Source organism: Desmodus rotundus, chromosome 4, assembly GCF_022682495.2.
Source record: "Desmodus rotundus isolate HL8 chromosome 4, HLdesRot8A.1, whole genome shotgun sequence".
NCBI lineage: Eukaryota > Metazoa > Chordata > Mammalia > Chiroptera > Phyllostomidae > Desmodus > Desmodus rotundus.
The window spans coordinates 87,466,663-87,482,582 of NC_071390.1; the positions used below are offsets into that span (position 1 = coordinate 87,466,663).

The window sequence follows — 15,920 nt, forward strand, 5'->3', positions numbered from 1 at the left end:
CCAAGGAGAGTGGACTGGAATGCACATGTGTGAACAATGAAGACTTCACTGTACTAGTCAGTGGGAGTGGTTGATGCTGTTGAGTGAGCATGTGTACTATGTAGCTGTCACATTCAAAATGACAGAGCGAGTAGAGCAATGCATCTGCATCAAATTTTGCGTTTAGCTTGAACATTCCTTTGCATAAACTATTCAGATGATTTAGAAGACCGCAACTATGGACAGTTGGTGACTGGCAGCTTCATCACTTTAATATACCCATTCATTAATCACATCCTGTGTAGAGTTTTTTGGGAAAAATTAAATCACCCAGGTGACTCAGCCTCGCTACAGGCCCGATTTGGCGCCCTGCAACTTCTAGCTTTTCCCAAAACTAAAATCACCTTTAAAAGGGAAGAGATTTCAAACTGTCAGTGAGATTCAGGAAAATACTGTGGGGCAGCTGATGGCGATTGGGAGAACTGTGTGAGGTCCCAAGGTGCTTACTTTGAAGAGGACTGAGGCATCATTGTCCTTTGTACAATATTTCTTTTATCTTGTATCTCCTTCAATAAGTATCTCTTTTTCATAGTACATGGCTGGATACTTTCTGGGCAGACCTCCTATATTTGCATTAGCATTTATTTGCAGCAGTGTTTGAAATGGCAAATATTTGGATGTACCTAAAAGTTAGGTGAATTATGGCATATGAAATGAAAGAACAATATTCAGTGTTGAGATGAAGGAAAATCTCTATGTACTGATATGGATATATCTCCAAGGAATATTTTTACATGAAAGCAGGATGTAGGAGAGCAGTATGTATCATGCACCATCTTTTATTTAAAAATGCGAGGTAATGATATCCTATATTTTTTCTTGTATAGGCATTAAAAACTATGGAATTATACTGAGGAACTCAGAATAGTCATATTTGGGGGGAGAGATGAGAGTAGCATCAGGCTGACGAGGGAGAATGAGAGCAGAGAGACCAGAAAGGTATGATTATATAATTTTTAGTGTTTTCTAAGTTTTCACATTATTCAAAAATAATATTAAAATAAACATAGTCCATTTAATAGATATGTTGCTAGCTAGCAATGGGATTGAGCTGCCTCACACCCTTAAAAGTGATATAACTACCTGAATATAGCAAAAATGACCAGGTATTTTCATGAAGTCCATTAAAACTCAAATGTCATTTCTTGAATTGATTCTATGTTTATTATTATTTTTGACATTTAAAATAGAGCTACATCTGGTTTAGTCAGAATCACAACTACTGCTCACCCAGTTTCTTTGGGCTATCCATATTTTACTTTTATGACAAGAGAGATAGTAAATAAACATGCATTATCAAAAAGGACTCGTGGGGTATGCAACTGGAAACCTAACTGATTTAGTGCAAGTTTTTCTGTTCACAGTGTTACAGATTCCTCTTTCCAAACAAGAACCCCAAGGACAGGCTGCTTTCTTCAGAATTGTGAACCGAGCTGTGATTGTATTCATGCCCTCTGAACTGCCTTCCCCTTCTCGTGTGGAACCGCGGCCCCAGACACCTCAAGCTGTTCTCTGCTTCCCCCAAACCTACTCATAATTGCAAACTTTCCATTCCACTTACAGCTGTTGAGCATTTTATCCCTGAAACGATCTCTTTGTTGTCTTTTCAAACATCAGTTATATTGAAAAGAAGATGAATATATAGCCAAAGCCAATATTTAGGTTTAAACATATTAAATTGTATTCTCATTCTCTGACAAAGAAATTTTTGTGATATGTTAATTAACCTGAGAAATTTTATAAAGATATAAAATTAAGTCTGATAATTATACATTTCATAATGTAAGTTTATTTGAGAATAAAAATAGCTAATTAGATATATGTGAATGTGTGTGTTAATGTATATGTGTGTATAATCATATAATTTAAAAATTTTTTCAGTTAGGCAAAATATTATTTCATTATGACCAGAATTTCTAAGCTGGAAAGGATCTTAAAGATAAGTCTCAATTATTCATTTCATTGTTGTGGCAACTAAAATCAGAATGAATAAATACATAGTCTCAAATGTAGTTACTGTACTGCAACTATTACCTAATTTTTAATTTACATTTTTAATAACATCTTTATTGATATATGTATATATTTCATATACCATAAAATTCAGACTTTTAAAGTGTACAGTTCAGTGGTTTTCCGTATATTCACAAGGTTGTGTAATCACCACTATCTAATATTAAAATATTTTTATCAATCAAAAAAGGAAAGCTCCATTAGCAGTCACTCCTTATTCACTCCTCCCTCCAGTCTCTGGTGGCAAACACTAATCTACTCTGGTCTCCATGGATTTGCTTGTTCTGAACATTTCATAGAAACAGAGACATGAAATATGTGGCCTTTGTGACTAGTTTCTTTCACTTTGTAAAATGTTTCCAAGGTTCATCATATTGTAACATATCATTCTTTTTATGGCTAATAGTCCATTGTGTGGACGTGCCATCCATTGTTTATCCACTCATTAACTGGTAGGCATCTATGTTGTTTCCCCTTCAAGAATGTTATGAATAATGCCGCTATAAACATTTGTGTACAGTTTTATATGTGGATGTATATTTTCTTTTTTTGTTGTTGTTGTAATTAAAAAAAATTTTATTGTTGGTGAATTACAGTTGTCCCAATTTTTACTGTTTCTCTCCCATGCCCCACCCACCCCCACTCCTTAGTCAGTCCCCATTGTCCATTACCATGGGTCTTTATGTGTGTTCCTTGACTGGACCCTTCCCCTTTTTTCCCCAGTTATCCCTCTCCCTCCTCCCCTGCAGTCACTGTGAATTTGTTCCTTATTTCCATGTCTTGATCTCTATTTGGCTCATTTGTTTGTTTTGTTCATTAGGTTCCACTTATAGGTGAGATGATGTGGTATTTGTCTGTTGCTGTCTAGCTTATTTCACTTAGCAGAATGCTCTCCAATTCCATCCATGCTGTCACAAAGGGTAGGAGCTCCTTCTTTCTTTCTGCTGCCTAGTATTCCATTACATAAATGTACCACAATTTTTTGATCCACTCATTTACTGATGGGCATGAAGGCTGTTTCCAGCATTTGATTATCGTAAATAATGCTGCTATGAACTTCGGGGTGCATATTTTCAATATTTTTTTGATTATACATAGGAGTTGAATGGCTAGCTCCTGTGATAACTCTATGTTTAACTTTTTCTTGAAAAACATTTTGGGAAACTTCCGAAATGTTTTCCAAAATGGCTGCACCATGTTAAATCCACACGTGCAATACATGACAGTTTGAATTTCTCGCAGTCTTATCAACACTTGCTGCCTGCCTTTAAAAATAAAAAATTCACCATCCTTTAACTCGATTTGATTTACCTTACCCTAAAGATTCGTGAGGTCGAACATCTTTATATATACTTATTGGCCACTTGTACTCATATATCTGCCTTGAAGAAATAAATATTGCAATTCTTGCCCATTTTTAATTGGGTTATTTGTCTTTTATTATTGTTATAGGAGTTTTTTTAATGTAGTCTCATTACAAGTCTCTAATCACATTTTTGATTTGCAAAAATTTTCTCCCAGTCTGTATGTTGTCTTCCACTTTCTTTATGGCATCCATAGATGCCAAAAATTTCAGTTTTTGTGAAGTTCTATTTATCTGTTTCTACTTTTGTTACTATGCTTTTCTTGTCATATCTAAGAAACCAATATATGTAACCCAATGTTACAAAAACTGACTCCTGTGTTTTGTTCTAGGAGTTTATATGTATTTTTAACAATTTTTTTCCTCAAAGGAGTTTATTATGTGCCATTTGGCAGTTAAACAGTGAAAAGCAAGCAAACAGAGAAGTAAACTAGAACATGTGTTTATATGGTTAGTAAACACTTTACATGTGTTTATATGGTTATATTGCCCTCATTCATTTCATAAATATTTTTGGATACCTACAATAAAGCAAGCATGTTATTAGAAGCTGATAGTTTCTATGTAATGGACATTTTTTTTTCATTTCCTTGTGGCAGGTATTATATATTACTTTTTAAAGAAAAAAAGAGTTAAGTAACTGTCTGTAAATCATTCTGGTAATAAGGGGTAGGGCTAGAATTAAAAATAAATTAAAAAAAAGGTAGTGCGATTCTAGAGCCTATTTGTAACCAAGCCAGGTAACATAGTGATTAATAACAGGAATGCCAGAGCTAGTGAATTGCCTGGGTTTGAGGAGTGGCCCCCCCAGCTTCCCAGGTGTTGGACTTTGGGATAGTTAATTAACTTTTTTCTAGTTTTTTCCTTTGCAATGCGTAATAATAGTACTGAGACTGCTATGAGCATTAAATTAGTTAATGTATTTAAAATACATAAAACTGTGCCTGGCGTGTTATTAATGCCTGCAAAATGTTAGTTATGTTTATTTATACAATTATACAATAATCACTGTTCTTATGGAACTGACATTCTGTTAGAGGACACATTGAATTACTAAATTTATAAGTAATTATGTGATTATGAATTTTGCTTAGTGACACATCTAGAAAAGGAAGAAATAAAATTAAAAAATTATATAATAAATAAGGTAGTTCACTATACTCAAGTAGTGAACTCCATTCTGTGCTATGAGGGATAAAGTCTTTTTATGCTTGGTGTCTTGAATGTTTGGACAATACTTCATCTTTTAATATGCAGAATTTCAAAATAGCAGACTATGAGGAAAAATTTTTTGATTGGGACAGAAATGTTCCTGACTCAGCTAAAAAGTAGGTCATTGCCTATATTCAGAAATACAAAAAAAAAAAAAAAACAAAGAAAAATGCAGCATATAATATTTCATGAGCTCATATTTCCACTCAATTCAGTATAATTACTTCAATTCATTTTTAGAAATAGGGGGTTATAAATCATACATCACATACAAATAGTAAATTCTCTCAAGATAATAAAGTTCATTTGTCCCTGTAAATCTGAGGCCTTTAGTAGTAGAAGTATTCGAAAGTAAAATTAAACAAGTCATCACCATTATAGTGTTACTAACAGCACTCAGTGATGGAAGCTTACTGAACACATTTGGGAAAACGTGCAGGAGAACCCTTGCCTAGGACTAGAAGGCAGGAAAGGATTATGTACAATGAACTGAGACATTTTGCCTTGGGAAGGACCTGGACCTTTCTTCCTTCCCAAGTAAGAGGGCTCCCTGATAGCTCTTTTCAGTGACATAGCCCCACATTGAAGCTTTCTGTCAGGAAACAAATTGTCAGTACTCGTTTTTCATAATTAGTTTTGTTAGTGAACCACAGTGGGGGTTTGGCTGCCCACCACTAGGAAATTCTAGAGGAATTTCCAATAGGAAAATTCTAGAGACAGAGACAGGTAAGAAAAGAAAGAGGTTTTTATTCAAATGCTGCCTGATCTGGGAGAATGGCAGACTCTTGTCTCGAAGCCCATCCCCTCTGGGAAACCAGAGGAAAACCCAGCCCTCTTCAGCCAGACCAAAGACAGTGTTCAGAGTTTCTCCTCCCATTTAAAGGACCATCTTTTGGGAACAACAGGCAGCCACTAAGTGGTCATCCAGGTGGCTCAGCTTTTCTCCCTGCCTCATGGGAACCTGTGTGTGGGGTTGGCGCCACCATTGGCCAAGTGGCTTCCACGGCCAGAAGGTCCTGTAAACGCACTGGCCGGTATGTTTGTGCTGTGGGTAAGATGGCCTCCCTTCCTTCCCCTGGGTGTATGTTATTTTCCTGTGTGGGGCGGACCAGATGCTTTCTCAGCCCAAACTTCTGCACACTCCAGGACCGTTCCCCAACCAATTCCTTCTTTTCCCCAGGCGTTGTGGACAGCCTTCTCTGCCCCCACACCCTCCCCTGCCGCCATTCTGACCTCTGATGGTGCACACATGCGTGCCTTCACCTGGTCACACCCCCAATCAGGTACTGGGAGGGTGTAGGAGGGCTTTTTCCCTTAACTAATTATGTTGTTAGCCTTGGTGGATCACTGCTATACCTTCTCCTGCTGCCATCTTGCCTGGGGGAGGGGCATATGCCTCCGGGAGCGGGATGCCCCACACTAGGTGTGAAGTGTTGGCAAGCTGCAGGCTTGGATACTGGGGCAGCGTGGTGCCTCCCACTGCCTTGGGAGGTAAGTGATCTCCTCTGATGGCCACTTCTGTTCCCCACCCTCCACCTGCTCCCAGCAGTCTGGCCAGACTGTCATCAGTTTTTGATGTAAATTATTAAAACTAAGGTAGATTAGTACCAATAAAATTTTCACATCATATGTAATGTATTGTTTTTAAGTCTGTATTTTCTTTAATTTAAAAAAATTGGACAACTTTTTTTTGTCCTTTTTCATAGCCAAGCACACACTGACCTGCAGTCAATTCTGTCAGTAGGAGCAGGCTACTTAGAAAGGGTGCTGGTAATTTGAAAAGAAACATCAAAAATAGAAGAGATATTGCGAGCTGGGCAAATCCATGGACTCCTTTCTAATTCAACTGAGCAAGATTTCTTTACTTCCAGGTCTGGCAAGAATCATTTCTAGAAGTTGACAGAAGCAGAGCAAGGCAAATGTATGTGTGAGTTAGCGGTGATGGGGGAGTATCCCAGTGAGCATGGCTAAGGACTCCTTAAATGGACTGTATTTGCTTGTATACACTTAAAGGTAAACAAAGCCAATGGGGCAGTTGCTCAGTTCACCACTCTACAAGAGCTGAACAATAATCACCCAACGTAAAAATAGATGGAGAACATAAGGAATTTCCTGCAAACAGAATTGGAAGTTTATCCAAATAAATACTGAGTTTTTCCACCTGTGTATCATTTAGAGAGCATTTTTCTCTTTCCCTGCCCCCTGCCCCCAGCCTAGTCCTACCACCACTGAGCATAACTGAGGTTTAGCCAGTTCTCCAAGGACGAACAGTATGACTGTCAGACATGGGCAGTACACTGGCCAAGCTTTGACTACATGAAAAAAGGACTTTAAGAATAAAAGCTAGGGTGTAAGATATGCAACACAGAAAATTACTTAAGAAACTCTAAGGATGTGACCCCCGTACCTTCTCTATATTCTAAAGGGTTGGGAAAACGGGATCTGTTCATGGGGTCACCTCTCAGCCCTGTATCCCTCATCTCTTACATACTTTAATGGGCTGTCTATTATGCTTTGCGACCTTATCCTTGTGCTATGACGAGGCTGTAGAAACAGTACAAGTGAAACATCAGAAAAAATGTTGGCAGATAGGGCTAGAACAGAGAATTCATCAGTTGTTCTAAATTAAAGTTATCTTGGGCACTTGGTAGGTTCGGCAAGCCATTCATTGCTTGTGCTGGGGAAACAGAGGCTGTTTCTATGATGGGGGATAATCCTGAGTAGTTTTAAATAGAACTGCACATTCTTAAAATGGGAGCTGGTTGAAGGAGGGGGGTTGGAGTCTACTGGCATCTCATTCTTCACTACCCACTAGGGTTTTCAGTTAGGGATAATTCTGCGACTAAAGCAGAGAATGCCACACCCTTGGAAGGCAGCCTGTCAGTAGTAGTCAGGGATTGCGTTACTCATTTATATCTGTTCTGTTCTTTTTTTTTTTTTTTAACTCTTTGAAAATTTGTCTCCAGTAAGGAAATACATTTAATTTTCTTTAATCTTTAAACTTGCCTCATTAGCTCTGTGGCAAAACTGATGCAGTATTACATTCATGTACTGTCTTTTGGTAATAATCCTTCTTTTGTATTAATTTAAACTCTCCAATATTCTATTTATCTTACATGTTTTTACATTCAAATATGTTATATTTTTACCTTTTTGGCACATAGTTCTTATTCTTAATCCTCAATCCCCTAAATATAAAATATTCCCAAGTTTTAAACTTTCAGTGTTGTTCTTTATCTTCATCTTGATAACTTTTCTGATTTTAATACATCATAACTATTTCGGAGTATTATATTTTTTCCTTGATTCTCCTCTAGTTCATCTATCAGTGTCAATAGTTTTTAGGTTTATGTCTCCTATTTATTTCTACTTATTCTCTTTTTAAACTTTATTTTGTTTCCATGTTATTTCTTCTTACTTTATTTCTAACTTAATTTTTTTCTCTTCTATTTTTCTTATATTTTTTCTTTGTATTATTATATGGTTTGTGGTCACTATGCCAAAAACAGAAGTATGCCTTATGAGCAGTGGCATGAAGAGAGAGGGTGCCTTATTTCTTCTAGCTGTTACAGTGTTGCTTTTTCAGGTGCACTTAATATATTTCCCCATTGTTTTAAGGAAGCCTCTTCAAAGAAACCACACAGGATTCTAGAGGTCCGCAGAGTAACTCCAGGAGAGCCATAGTACAATCTATGTGGATAACATCTTTGATTTCTCGATATTTATTGTGTTCTGTTCTATCACTGTTGAAATTCTATCACTCAGCTTAAAATGTAGGTTGTTCCAGACAGTTACTTTTGTAGGTGAATTTAAAAGGCGTGGTTTCAGACATTTTTCCAAATTGGGACTAGAGGTATGCAAGAAGTTGAATATTTAACTATATCAATTGCTGGTGTACAACATACAATAATATATGAAATGGTGTCTAATATGCAACATAAATTAAAATTGTACATAATAAATCCATTGTCTGTCTGTTGGTGTAATAAAATAAATGAAACTGACCCAGTAATTTAAGTGAGTATGAAACTGTTCCCTACATGTTTAGGTTCAGTCCCATTGCAGAGATTCTGGGAACAAGGAATTAGAGGCATAATTCGCATATTTAGGATTTGTTCAAGGGGACGTGCCTTGATTACAATCAGTGATGGTCTTTGTTCTGTGGAACCACTGCTGCCTCGCCCTCAGGTATTGCCATCAACACCACTAACAAAGAGGAAAGCAGGATGTGGCTATCCCACCATGCTCTGGGCAAGGCCTCTCACTTCATATGACTCTTCTGGTTCACGTTGTAGAAAACAGATATTACACCCAAGTTTGATGTAACCATTTAGCCTGTTTCCAGGCTATGCTAATTGTGGCCATACCCATTGCATTGCTGTTAAAAAGGTGTGTGTTAGAGCAGACTCAACATGACTTTCTTGGATGCGTCTTTGACCTTCTCTTGAAAACTCTTTAACTCAATTTGTGCTGTGGGGTGGAATCCTATTTGGTCATGTATTCTCATTAGGCTTTTTTCCTTAGTGTTTTGTTGACTGTTAAAACATGGCAGTACATTTAACAGTAACAGGATAGCTATCCCTGATAAGGATTATATTTTAAATATACTGCATGTCAATATCTACAAAGTTTTGGTGTGAGATACAGTTTATAGTGACTATATTCCCCATTCGGTGCATAATATTTCCATGCTTTGCTTATTCTGTATCTGGATGTTTTTGCTTCTAAACCCCCTTCACCCCTCCTCCTCTCCCAAGTCCCTCCCCTCTTGCAACCACCAATCTGTGCTTTGTATTCATGAGTCTGATTTGTCTTTAGATTGCACTGTAATGAAATGATGTGGTCTTTGCCTTTTTCTGACTTGTTTTAATTAATATAATACTCTCCATGTTTTTTCAAATGGCAAGATTTTATTCTTTTTCATGGCGGAGTAGTACTCCATTATAAATATCACTTCTTCTTTGTCCATTTGTCCATTGTTGGAGGTAGGTTGTTTCTATTTGTTGGTTATTGTAAATAATGCTCCCATAATCTGCAATGAATATGGATGTGCATATATCTAATTTAATATATTCGTTTTCTTCAGATAGATACCCAGAAGTGAAATAGCTGGGTCATAGGGTAGTTCTGTCTTTAATTTTTTGAGGAACTTCCATACTGGTTTTCATAGTGATTGTACCAATTTACAGACCCACTAATAGTGTGTGAGGGTATCTTTTTATTCCATTCTGGCCAATACCTGTTGGCTTCTTTATAGCAACCATTCTGACAGATGTGGTGTAATATCTCATTAATGGTTTTTATTTGCATTCCCTGATAACTAGTGATATTGAGCATATTTTTATGTACATGTTGGCCATTTGTATATCTTCTTTGGAAAAATGTCTATTCAGATATTCTGCCCATTTGTTAATCTGATTTTTTGTTTTTGAGTTTTATGAGTTGTTCATATTTTTGGATATGTATAATCCTCAATAAAATAAACTAAATAGGAAAAGCTAAACAGTCTACATATGAAAAACAAAGGTTAAAAAAACTCTCCAGACAAAACCACACGAAACTCTTGTTCCATTTAATTTCTTGTTACATGCACTGAGGAAAATGAGAACATCAGGCCCCAAGGCAGTAATGCTCAGAGGTTCTCATTCATGCTCCTTCTTTGTGACAGATTCATGCACGTACTCTGCATATACCACTGACTCAGGCAGAATTTCACACGCATGCACAGGTGGCCAGAGGACCACAGTGGGGGATGATGGAAAGGAGGGGTATGGCATCAGTGATGGTGAAGGATATGGCATCAATGGGAAACTGGGGACCCAGAGAACCTTTCCACTGCAGGCTAAGCAAGAGTCAACATAAAGCAAAGGCAGAACATGGGTAAATGTAGGATGCTCAGAGAAAATTGGGTAGAAGAGGAGGGAAAGATACAGAGAAAGTTTCAGGAAAGCAGTCTCAGAAGAGGTTTTTCATTCTTCCTCCCCATCCCCCTCTTCTTCTTCTTTGTCTTCTCCCCACCTCCTCCTCCTTTTTCTTTTCTTCTTCATTTTTTTTGTTTCAATTTTAAAGCAGTTCCTGTTTATTAACTGAGCAGATTACAAAAATGACCATGGTAGATGCCTTATTCATCCTTCTAATAAGCTTATTGATCTGGTCCTCCCTGTTACCAGCATCTCAACCTTCTACACATGAGTGGTCTTTTTCTTCATTCCACCTCGTATAGAATGTAATTTGAAGCTTTCTCCAACAGCATAGACCTCATGAATCAGATCCTCATGCAGATGATGCCGTATTTACCAAGAGATCGAGCAAGCAATGCATTATCTGTCAGGGCAATTTGTTTTTTGTTGATTTTGCCGTAACCACACTTGTAGATCAATTCATTTATTGACTTCAGGTTAGGGTACCCCCATGCAATATATGGTTCTACAATCTGTTAGCATGTTAATCGAAGCCTCGTTGAGCTTAAGGAAGGTGCCATTGAAAACCTGGCAAAGGTGAAGAAGCTGCAGCACCTTTTGGACCTTTGGGCTCACACCATTGATCTCTGATCCTGATGACAAATGCCACATTGGGGTCCACAGGTACATAAAAGTTGCCAGCTTTTCTTGCCATTCTAGCCATTCGAATCTCAGTTCTGTACACCTGCCTATATTCCTTGGGATAGTGCTTAGATTTTTCATATATAAACTTCCTCCTTGCCTTTTGAAACATCTTTTGGGCAAACTTCTTTCTAAGGTGCTTGATTTTCAGCTCCGTGAAATTCCTTTGCTTTTTCTTAAGGGTTTCTGGCACAACATGAGCCATCGCCTTCTCTTCTGCACCCTCTGTGGTTCCAGCCAGGAAAAAAGAGTTCTTCACTTTTTACAAGGCTATGAGAGTATGTTTAATCTTTCAGGATTAAAAAAAAAAATTGAGATTCTGAAGAATTAACAAAGGAATGTCAAGGGAAGGGCACAAATGCCCCGTTCTCTGTGGTATAATATTTTTCCCATTTAAAACCTAACTTCAAAATAAAATTCATTTTTATGTTTTCTAAATGAAATAATGTAGATTGGTTATCTCCCCAGCTTATTTTAATTTTCATACACAAAGCTTTATTTTAAGATAGAAAAAAGAGAAAGGCAGAAAAGTAAATCGAAAAAGAGGAGACAGGGGCAGTGACACCAGCATCACCCCTTAATCTAAAAGTGAGTCCTCGAAAAGGACGCTCTGCAGCTGCAGAGGGCGTTTCCCTCCCAGGATCTCAGATAGGGAAGGTCCCGTCACTCTGCTGCCCTTTCTCAAGGTACAGGGAAACCAAAACACCCACCCTTTAGCCCTCCCATTTCCAGTTTTAAGGACTTGGCCAAGTACCTCCACCAAAATAATCCCCCACACATATTTTTTGACAATTCACTTCAAATGTATTCTTCCATTCAATAGGTTGCCTTTTCCTTTTATTGATGATTTCCATTAATGTGCAGAAGCTTTTTGGTTTCGTGCAGTCCAATTTATTTATTTTTATTTTGTTTCTTTTGTCTTTCGAGTCAGATGCAAAAATAAAATCACTAAGACGTATGTCAGGGAGCTTATCATCTGTTTTCATCTAGGAGTTTTATAGTTTCAGGTCTTACATTCAAGTCCTTAATTCATGTTGAGTTAGTTTTTGTAGATGGGGTAAGATAGTGGTCCAGTTTTATTATTTTGTATGTAGCTCTGCTATCTTCCCTATACCATTTATTGAAAATACTGTCTTTTCCCTACTGTATATTCTTGCCTTCTTTGTCTTAAACTTTACATATGTGGGTGATTATTTCTGGGCACTATTTTCTGTTCCGTTGATCTATATGTTCTGTTTTCATTCCAATATCTTACTATTTTGATTACTATAGCTTTGTAGTATAGTTTGAAATCAAAGAATGTGATACCAATGGGATTGTTCTTTTTTTTTTTTTCCAAAATTGCTTTGGCTATTGAGGGATCTCATATTGTTCCATACATACTTAAGATTATTTAAGTTATGTGAAAATGTTTTTGGAATTTTGATAGGGATTACATTTAATCAGTAGATTGCTTTGTGTGTTATGGACATGTTAACAAAATTATTTTTCCCATTCATAAGCACAGAATATCATTCCACTTACTGTGTCTTATTCAGTTTCCTTCATCCATGTCTTATAGTATTCTGTGTACAGGTATTTTACCTCTTTGGTTAAGTTTACTTCCAGTATTTTTTTGTTGCAATTATAAATGGGATTACTTTTTAAATTTATCTGTCTGATAGTTTGTTATTAGTGTAGAGATGTGCAACAGATTTTTTAAAATTATACTTTATTGATTATGCTGTTATGTTGTCCCAATTTTTCCCCCTTTCCCCCTCCACCTAGCATTCCCCCGAGTCCCTCAGGCAGTCCCGACACCATTGCTGATATACCCATGGGGTCCGTGGGTCATGGTGTAAGTCCTTTGGCTGCTCCATTTCCTATGCTGTACTTTACGTCCCCATGGCTACTCTGTAGCTACCTATTAGTACTTCTTAATCCCCTCACCTCTTCATCCCTTACCCCACACCCCCTTCCCATCTGACAACCATCAAAACACTTTTAACATTGATTTCATATCCTGCAACTTTATTTAGTTTATTAGTTCTAACATTTTTTGATGGAGTCTTCAGAGTTTCCTATATATAGTCTCACATCATCTGAAAATAGTGACAGTTCTATCTCTGTTCAACCTACAGTTGTCCAATTGGCCAACTTTTTTGTCTTGCCTAATTGCTGTGAATAGGACTTCCAGTAGTATTTTGAAAAAAGTGGGGAGAATGGGCGTTCTTCTCTTGTTTCTGATCTTAGACAAAAAACTTAAAACTTTTCACCATTAATATGATGTTAGTTGCTTTTAAGATTTTATCTTTAAATTTTGTCATTTTAATTATAATGTATATTGGAGTGGACGTCTTTGGGTCCTAGTTCATGGAACCTTCTGAGCTTTCTGGACTGACATGTCTGTCTCCTTCCCCAGGTTGGGGAAGATTTCAACCATTACTTCTTTGGAAAGTTTTCTACTCTTTTCTCTCCCTCTTCTCCTTCTGGGACCACTGTAATGTAAATGTTATTTAGCTTGATTTTGACTCCTAGGTCTTTTCAGCTGCCTTCACTTTTTAAAATTCTTGTTTCTTTTGCTGCTGTTTGTGGTTTTCAGTGCTCTGTCTTCCAGCTCACTTTCTTCTGCTCCACACATTCTGTTACTGAAAACCCTACTAACTGTATTGTTTAGTTTGTTTACTGTTTTCTTCAGCTCTGCGACTTCTGTTTGGTGTTATCTTACATTTTCTATCTTGTTGTTGTTCTCAATTTGTTCATCCATTCCTCTTCAGTATGATGGGTACCTTCATAACCACTACTTTGAATTTTTTTCAGTTAGATTACTTATCTTTGTATCATTAAGGGATGTTTCTGAGGTTTTGTCTTGAGCTTTCTTTCGGAGCATAATTCTTTGTTTCCTCATTTTCTTTTACTTAGTCTTGAAGAAGTGGTCTTGTGTAGGTGATGAACCTTATCTTTAAATTTTGCTCTAACTTCTGGTTGTCTCTTGAACCTTTGTGATTGTCTAAATGGCCTGATCAATTCTTGATAGGTCCTCATTGTTGAAGGTACGCTAAGACCTGTCAGTGTTCCAAGGGGAAGAATATCATTTAGCAAGCAGTTTCAGGCTGACTGGAAGCCAGACCCCAAAGAAGCACAAATTATACAAATGTATCTAGTCCTTTGGGGCAAGGGTCATAAAACCTGTTGGTCTCTAGACCAGGAGATCTGGAGGTGCCCCTGGGGTGACAGTTGCAAAAATTGAGGCTCTAAACAAAGGCATAAGCTCCTTTCTGGTAGGTATATTTGAGCCACAGTAAGGATAAGGGAATGGGCAAGGAGTGTCTCCTGCGTTTGTTCACTGGGAGTGCTTTTGTAAATTGTAGATGTGTGTGAAACCTGAAGCCTATCCCTCCAGGGAAGTGGAAATTGCTGTGATTATTTGCACTCATCTGCCCCATCCAGAAGGCAGGAGAGTGCTGCATTTCAGCAAGGCAGCAGGACAGTTCTGTGACTGCTCACCCCCACTGTCCTAGTAAGGCAGCAGGAGACTGCTGCATCAAAGTTAGCCTGCCTGAACGAGCTGGGCGTGCTGAGAGTGCAAAAATGGCACCCTTCGGTGCTCCCGCCTCTGAGGAGTGTTTCAGCTGTCCCCGTCCCTGCAGCAGAAGCTTTAGGGTTAGTAAACGAATTCCCTGCACATGTAGTTGATGCAGTTTTCAATTGCTGCCTTCGCACTGGATCCTAGAGTAGGTGAAACTTCACGTGAACCCTTTAAAAGGAGAATCTCGGCAGCCTAACACTTTGGGAGCTCATCTTTCAGGTGCAGATCCTAAGGGTCGGGGTGCTCGATGTGGGTCACAAACCTCTCCTCCTCCAGGAACAGCATTGGACTAGTGAGACCCTTTCATGTTGTGTGCTGGGGGTTTGGATTTTAGTGCTACTATGCATCTGTTTTTTTTTTTTTTTTTTACTTTTTTCATTGTGGCTCTTTTATCTTTTTTGTGGAGGAACAGTTCATCTAGTCTACAGATTTTTTTCAGAGGGTAATGATCCGTATGTAGCTGTAGACTTGTCCTTGGTAGAAGGTACGTTCCTATGTTGGCACCCCTAAGAGAAACAACTTTGACACAGAGGCAGCATGCATAATGGATTAGAGCTCAAACACTGAAGTTTTTTGACTGGATGGAAATCATACATCTCAGAACACACATTTCACACACACATGTTTCCGAAGTCTGATAGCAATACAGGTTAACAGTCCTTTATCTGAACTCTCAGGGGCAGGTATATTTCAGGATTTAGAAATAGTGGATATGGGTCCTATCTAAATACGACATAATAGCCTCAACAGATCTGCAACATTTTGTACTTTTTGCAAAGGAATAAATTAAGTCACTGTAAGTGGAATAAATAAAAATATAAATAGCTTCGTCTCATTTCATATCAGTATTAATCTCCAAAAGGACTTGGCTGCTATCTTTATGAAAAAATAAACAACAACAAAAACAACTTTGGGTTTTTACTATATTTTTAAACTTCAGAATTGTGTTAAGACTGTTATAGAGCTGCAGTACCTACTTGCCCCGATTGTTGTGAGGACTGAAGGAGATCATTCATGTCTTCACAAGTTCTGCCATGCGGTGAGCGCACATCCGTTATGGTTACCACCATTGCTCGGGCATTTCTTAGTAAGTAAAAAATGATTATTGACTCAGTCATTCCAG

The 15,920-nt window shown here is 37.8% G+C and overlaps 1 protein-coding gene and 1 pseudogene across 1 annotated transcript in view; one reads left to right on the top strand and one right to left on the bottom strand.

Moving 5' to 3' along the window:
* The window catches only part of GRID2 (glutamate ionotropic receptor delta type subunit 2), a 1,366,498-nt gene that overhangs the window by 96,888 nt on the left and 1,253,690 nt on the right, over positions 1-15,920 (top strand). The gene's annotated exons all lie outside the window — the stretch shown is intronic.
* On the bottom strand, positions 10,691-11,416 carry LOC112317680 (large ribosomal subunit protein uL30-like; annotated as a pseudogene).